At 42.3% G+C, this 7,877-nt stretch overlaps 1 long non-coding RNA gene across 2 annotated transcripts; it reads left to right on the plus strand.

Moving 5' to 3' along the window:
* Nucleotides 1-356: 356 nt before the first annotated feature.
* LOC311141376 lies at nucleotides 357-3,918 on the plus strand. Of its 2 annotated transcripts, XR_014614220.1 has the most exons (6): nucleotides 357-508; nucleotides 718-803; nucleotides 1,691-1,823; nucleotides 2,024-2,512; nucleotides 2,737-2,808; nucleotides 3,021-3,918. It is a non-coding gene; the product is annotated as an uncharacterized lncRNA (long non-coding RNA). The 2 variants fall into 2 exon arrangements; XR_014614219.1 differs by having other exon boundaries at nucleotides 1,691-2,512.
* Nucleotides 3,919-7,877: the final 3,959 nt, after the last annotated feature.

A 7,877-nucleotide genomic window follows, 5' to 3' on the forward strand; every position in this document is an offset into this window, starting at 1 on the left:
AAAAAAAAAATCAAATTGGATGATATTTGGATGAAACCAGAAACCAGTTGAACGTAGGGTGACCCAAGTGATTTTTTTTTTACTGTTGTTGGCACATTGATAAAGTTTGATCATAACGTTACAGGTCCCCTCCCTCCTACCTGAGGAACGCTCAACTCTGTTCCCTTATATCAAGGCGGAGTTTAGTTTTGATAACTGGTCTTGGGATTTGCTAGCTACAGCATTGAGCCACCATCAGTTGATTCTTCTAAAAATGTCAATTCTCAAAACGCTTACCAGTAGCTATGTTTGTCCTGTACAACTGCGGTCCTTCCACAGGGTGCGGAAAATCATACTTTTAATAAAAACCTTTAGCAAATACAACCACCGACTTTTTCCTCGTTGCTCTTACTACCTAAGGTGAGATTCAATTGGGTCCGTGCTATCCGGAATCCTTGGGACGTATAAAAGTATGAATTTCAGCACCCCGCAGAAGTACCGCAGTTGTACAGGACAAACTTAGGTACCGGTAAGCGTTTTCAGAATTGAAATTTTTAGAAGAATCAACTGATGGTGGCTCAATGTTGTTGCTAGCAAATCCTGCGACCAGTTATCAAAACTCAACTCTGTCTCGATGTAACGGCTTGTCACGAATTCAGCATAGCAAGTTTGTATGAACGTCTGGTTATTAAATGGAAAATATTGAATCCATTCTCCATTTCATTAATTTATTCACAGGTAATAGTAATATGCTCTAAACCGCTCTCGTGACAAACAAACTTTGCTGCCCTGTTTCCAATCATCCACATGGCTGGGAGAACCAAGTAAGTAAATACATTTAAAACAAAAAAAAACTAAACAAAAACAATGTATTATTAGCTAACTAGCTACAGTGCAGGCTAACTCAAATGAGCTGCTAATGTAGCTAGCTAGCTATCTAGCCAACTTTACATACTGTATAGCCACAGATAGAACAATGAGACAGATATTTCACCGGATGTATAAATGTGAAGCATCTGCTTGGCGTTTCCACTCAATACCAAATATGGTAGTGAGAGGAAGCCCAGTGGCCAGCAGAGGGAGAAGATGGAAGGAGATGGATTTTGGCCTACATTCTGAAAACGTTCTCATCGATGAAACATTTGATCTTAGTACAGTTTTCTTTTCCCAAAACTATAATTGGTTATGAACAGAGTAGACTATGTTTTGTAGTCTTTAACCTTTGCCAAAGTTGTAAAAATTGCGTTGTTTAGAAGGAGTGCAAAGTCGAATTGAGTTATTGCACACGCGCACTTCACAGAGTAGACATTCCCTAACGGAAATATGCAGATATATGCTAGTTCTGCCCACTATGACTCCTTTGTTCCCATTGGAAACAACAGGCTGTGGTCTATCTTGGTTTAGTTATACAAATCTTTGGTATAGCTAGCTAGCTAAGTGAATTAAATATCACCAGCTACCTAACTTCATATTAGCTAGCTATCTTGATGTTTTTTTTCATTGTAAAAAACAAACTCCAAATTCATTTGTAGGTAGCTAGCTAACAGCCATGGAGGAGGGTGAAAGGATAGCAGCCCCAACTGTCAAAGTGTGTAGTTTTGTGTAGTTTCAGTCCCTAGAAGTGAGGACAGAGATAATACTAACATAATATTCATTGGTGTCTAATTTGAGTATAATGAAGTCTGTTTCTTGTGATGTTTTCTGTCCTCAGATACAGAGAGCTGTGAAAACCTGTCTGCAGATGATGAGGTCCCAATGAAGAGCAATGGTTCTCAGTCCTGGTCCTGGGGACTCAAACTTGTGCACTTTTTTTTTTTGACTTATTAGTCATCAACAAGCTTCAGGTGGTATTTATGTATTCATTTGTGATGCTATTCTTGATATGATACTGCTGTTGTCACATGCTACACATGCACGTGTGTGCACTTGAATCGATCTATCCAATGTTTTCAGATTTGCTATAAGGGATATTATATTTTAGTAATCCACAATGACCTGGTGATGTAAAAGTCTAATAATGACATTATCTTCCATATTCCTACAGATACCTTGTAACTGGAGATTCCTTCAAGATGATTGCCAACAGTTACCATGTAGGGCACTGCAAGGTTGGGTGACCAGGGCCATCTGCGACTGCCTCCTGGGGGAATTCAGGCGTGTGTGAAGGCTACCTGTGTCCTGCATAATGAAAGGCTCGTTTAAGAGCCATCAACATCGCAATAAGAGTATTCTTCCATTTACTTAGCTATGTCAACTGCAGTTATTCAATTCCCAGTTTCTCTCCCTTTAATTTCTACTTCTCAGGTGAGGGTGCTATTTAGGTAAGGGTGATGTCTATACAAAAATAAAACAGGTTGTTTTAAGTCACCCATATTGATTTTTTTTTTTTACAATTAGACACCCTATAACCCACACCTACACACTTGTGTATCAATCTGATTGATGGATTGTGTTGTGCAGTAAGCAGGTTCAGGCGTATAACTGGCTCCTTCCACCTTCAAAGAATAGGCAAGAGGACCAACCATGGAGAATAGTAAGACACTTCATTATTTATATAACTACGCTATATTGTTTGTCCTCATGTGTCTGTGCATGTTTTTCAGTATAAAGTATTCTGCAGCCTCTTAGCGTGGACACCAGCTGAGGCCACACACACAGACTCCTGTTGAACGCTGCCTCTTTAACTACCTTATGTTCTCAATGACAGTCTCTCTCCTTCACTTCATCCCTCTCCCCCCTTCTCCCTAAATCCTCTAGGTTATATCAGCTGTGTCGGTGAAACCCTCCCGCATCTGTACTGGCTACACAGAAGGCACAGCATGATCAGAGGTGAGAGTTCACTTGGTTGGGTCAACAGGAAGTATTATTAATGAGATGCTTTACATTGAAATACAGATAGAGATGTAGTAGTCCCATAGTTAATGATACAAGGTCAGTTTTGCATTTCACCTCCTGATGATTATGATGACTGACAGTGTTAGAATAAAAAAACCACACAAGGCTTAATCATGCTCTCTCTCTCCACTGTCTCTCGTCTGCAGGTATGTTTTGATGTGAGAGAGGATGCCAACCCCCAGTCCCGTCATCACCATCTCACCCACTCTTAAGATAACCTTTGGGCCAACTGGGGGCCCAAGGCTGGTCAGGGACACTGCTAGAGACACTATTATGTAATTGTGATGAACTGATTCATTAATCATATGCGGTCTTCCCTGTTCCTCCCTCTGTCTTTTACACTCTCTCACACCTCTCTCCCCACCTCCTCTTTCTCACACCTCTCTCCCCACCTCCTCTTTCTTCCGCTGTTTTTATCATGCACACAAGATGTGCATTGAAGTACAGATTGAACTTGTCTTTATAATATAATATTAGAATATTTATATTGCATGTATTATGTATTTATAACACTTGGATAATGAACTTCTTTCAAAAAAGCGTTTCACATTCTCTACTGGTTGAAATGAAGTCTCTCATTTGATGAAATACTACACCTATCCTGTGTCCTCAGATCAGTGCAGATTAAGGAAATTAGATATTGCGATGAACCGGTTTTAGAGTATTTACATGATGCATGGGAAGTGTAGTGTACTGTTTTTTAAATAATGTTTCTGTATATATGAATTACAAATCAGCCTTTAACTTGTTAAATCATGTTTCTAGTCTATTGCATAGTTACAATGTGTAACCATTGATGTCCCAGGACCAGGATTGGTAAACACCATTGAAGTATATCATTATAATACATACATGCAGACACAGCATCATTCAAAGACTGGAGTTTGACACTCCTGGTAATGGAGATGACTGAAAAAAATGTCTCACAGACATTCATACCTGAACCGCACCTTTATTTGCCAAGGTAGAGTACATGATCAGTGAATATATTCAATGTACAGGCTACAATGTGGGGATCTCATGCTTGGTAATAACTACATGTATATATGACTTGCATTCTTGGCACAATAAAGTTACATTATATTCTGCTCAATCCATAGGCTTCATTGATGCCATTTAGACTGTTTTGAAGTCGATACAACCGGCTATGATAGCTGAGGTTCATAGCTAGGTTCTGAACTAATATTTATGCCAAATGTTTTAGGGTCCATACACAGATCGGCTACATAGCTAGCTACACATCCATAGTTGTACATTCAATTTGCAGTAAATGCTTTAGCTAGCTAGATTCTTTACATTCACTGTTTCACAAGACGACAGCCTGGTTTGCTGGTTTTCTCAGGAGTCCCTAAAACATTAAACAACACGAATTACAATTTCATACTCATGTCACAACGCCCATAAAGCTATCTTGCTAGCTGGCTAATGTTAGCTAGTCAGCTAGCTTGCCAAATAGTGATATATATATATATATATTTTTTTTTTTGCATGATTCATTATGACGTTAGAATTACTTCCATCCTAGTATTTTTGTCAGACATCTTTGCTGAAGAAAGTCTCCAGCATTGGATTGCATAGCGTCAAATTCACATAGCATCAAATTCGTCATGGGAACCACTCGATATGACTGGTCATCGCTCAGCAGTCGCCGCTGGTGATTTGCATAAACTTTTTCACTGCCACCCACACCACGTTCGTGTCGCCCAACGGTCCCCCGGCCACTCCGCTTCTCACCGCTTTCCTTCCATTGAAAATGAATGGGAAGTGGTGTTTCACCGCAGGCTAGTGTACATGAGCCGTAAGAGAACGGAGTTTAGCGTTCCTCAGCTATCGCCCAGTGTGATGCCGCGTTCACATGCTAGCCTGAACTAGGAAACTCGGACATTTCCGACTTGCTAACTGGTTGTAGTTATACACATACCGCGTTCAACCAGTTAACAAATCTGAAATGTCTGAGTTGCCTAGTTCCGACTAGCACGTGAACACGGCATCAAACACTGGGATTCAGGAGGCAGGCATTACCAAGGATTTACTTCTGGCTTTATGCAACGTCACATAAAGCCAAAAAATGTAATGCACCAATGGTAGCGTCTTATTATCTTAACTAATTTAAATATGTACCGCCATAAAACCGTCATCATGTGCACCTATGCCTTTGTTTACAAACCATAAGCTAGCTTCTAGTAGCTAGCTCAAGCAGTGCGTACTACCAAAGATACTGGTAACCTTTCATCTGTGGTGTGACTGTTAGCTAGCAAGCTACTTACCAGCATGCCAGCAAAAGCACACTGTGTTGTGACTGGATGCCATAGTGTAAAATCAGGGGGAAAACTTTCACTGGGGACTGGGGGGGACATGACCTCCCCACATTCTGAAATTGCATATTTGTTCACCCCAGTTTTATCATTGCACTGTGTTACAAAATGCGGCACCGGTGTGCTTTAGGACCATGCAGAAGCCTCAGAGCGGTCAGGTAGGTTGTTTTCCGGTTTCAGCTGGCTGGATTTAGGACTGCATGGACACCACAGAGCATGCTGACTGGCTGTGTGAAGGCAAAGTTTCTGAAAGGCTGGCATATAGGACCAGCATGGGAAAGATGATCAGAGGCAGCTGCTGTCTGTGTTGTGCTTTTTCTCCAAGTTGTAAAAGCAAGCAGAGCAGAAACTGGCTACTCTTTAGTTGACTGATCTAGCTGGCAAGGTAACTGCTGTTTGACAGAAAAAAAGTATCTATTCCCTTACCTAGTAAACTCAGAAAAAAAAAAACGTCCCTTTTTCAGGACCCTGTCTTTCAAAGATAATTCGTAAAATTCCAAATAACTTCAGAGATCTTCATTGTAAAGGGTTTAAACACTGTTCCCCATGCTTGTTCAATGAACCATAAATAATTAATGAACATGCACCTGTGGAACGGTCGTTAAGAAACTAACAGCTTACAGACGGTAGGCAATTAAGGTCACAGTTATGAAAACTTAGGACACTAGAGGCCTTCTACTGACTCTGAAAAACACCAATAGAAAGATTCCCAGGGTCCCTGCTCATCTGCGTGAACGTGCCTTAGGCATGCTGCAAGGAGGCATGAGGACTTCAGATGTGGCCAGGGCAATAAATTGCAATGTCCGTACTGTGAGACGCCTAAGACAGCACTACAGGGAGACAGGACGGACAGCTGATCGTCCTTGCAGTGGCAGACCACGTGTAACAACACCTGCACAGGATCGGTACATCCGAACATCACACCTGTGGGACAGGTACAGGATGGCAACAACAACTGCCCGAGTTACACCAGGAACGCACAATCCCTCGATAAGTGCTCAGACTATCCGCAATAGGCTGAGAGAAGCTGGACTGAGGGCTTATAGGCCTGTTGTAAGGCAGGTCCTCACCAAACATCACTGGCAACAACGTCGCCTATGAGCACAAACCCACCGTCGCTGGACTAGACAGGACTGGCAAAAAGTGCTCTTCTATAACAAGTCGCGGTTTTGTCTCACCAGGGGTGATGGTCGGATTCGCGTTTATCGTCGAAGGAATGAGCGTTACACCGAGGCCTGTACTCTGGGGCGGGATCGATTTGGAGATGGAGGGTCTGTCATGGTCTGGGGCGGTGTGTCACAGCATCATCGGACTGAGCTTGTTGTCATTGCAGGCAATCTCAACGCTGTGCGTTACAGGGAAGACATCATCCTCCTCCTCCATACCCTTCCTGCAGGCTCATCCTGACATGACCCTCCAGCATGACAATGCCACCAGCCATACTGCTCGTTCTGTGCGTGATTTCCTGCAAGACAGGAATGTCAGTGTTCTGCCATGGCCAGCGAAGAGCCCGGATCTCAATCCCTTTGAGCACGTCTGGGACCTGTTGGATCGGAGGGTGAGGGCTAGGGCCATTCCCCCTCAGAAATGTCTGGGAACTTGCAGGTGCCTTGGTGGAAGAGTGGGGTAACATCTCACAGCAAGAACTGGCAAATCTGGTGCAGTCCATGAGGAGGAGATGCACTGCAGTACTTAATGCAGCTGGTGGTCACACCAGATACTGACTGTTACTTTAGATTTTGATCCCCCCTTTGTTCAGGGACACATTATTCAATTTCTGTTAGTCACATGTCTGTGGAACTTGTTCAGTTTATGTCTCAGTTGTTGAATCTTGTTATGTTCATACAAATATTTACACATGTTAAGTTTGCTGAAAATAAACACAGTTGACAGTGAGAGGACGTTTCTATTTTCTAATGACGTACCATTAGCTAGAGCTAGCCAAAAGTTGGCTAATGTTAGCTAGCTAGCTAGCGCACTAACTTTAGCTACTATTTTTGTTCAATCACACTAGACCTGTCACGCCTGCTCCCGCTCCCCCTCCCTGGCGCTAGAGGCCAGTACTTGCTTCCTGTCTTCCAGAGTCTGTCGTTACAGAATGCAGACACCACTATTGGAAGTGTCAGGGAGTTTTTTTGTTTTTTTTGTTGGAAACGTTGTGTCCGGGTGCCGCTGCCGAAGCAACCGGGGATGCCTCAGCTGGCTCGTCAGGCTCACACTGGAAAAGCAAGAAGCTTCAAAGATTGAAACTATTTTAAGGCAGTCCGACAAACCTCTAAAGTTGATAGAGTTTGGCTGCCCAATATAAAGGATCAAAACTGACAGAGGAATAAAAATAGCATAAATAGGAAAGTATACCAGTTTCATTTGAGTACCAGGATGTTGACAGCTGTGCCATACAGATTGCAAAATAGTTGGGAAGAGATTTCTGATGTACCGATTCCATGGTGCAGGGTGTATGAGTTGATGCATAAAACAACGCAAGATTCAAGACTTTGTGCTTTTTAGCTAAAATTATTGTACAGAATTCTTGCCACCAACAAAATGTTGAATATTTGGGGCATATAATCATCGCAGCTCTGCAGATTTTGTTGTGAGGATACACAATCAATAGACCATTTGTTTTGGTATTGCCCTCAGGTAGCCTGTTTCTGGTCTCAGGTTCAGGAATGGCTGAAAAAGCATAAT

This window comes from Coregonus lavaretus, assembly GCF_964263955.1.
Source record: "Coregonus lavaretus genome assembly, chromosome: 14".
Taxonomy (NCBI): Eukaryota; Metazoa; Chordata; class Actinopteri; order Salmoniformes; family Salmonidae; genus Coregonus; species Coregonus lavaretus.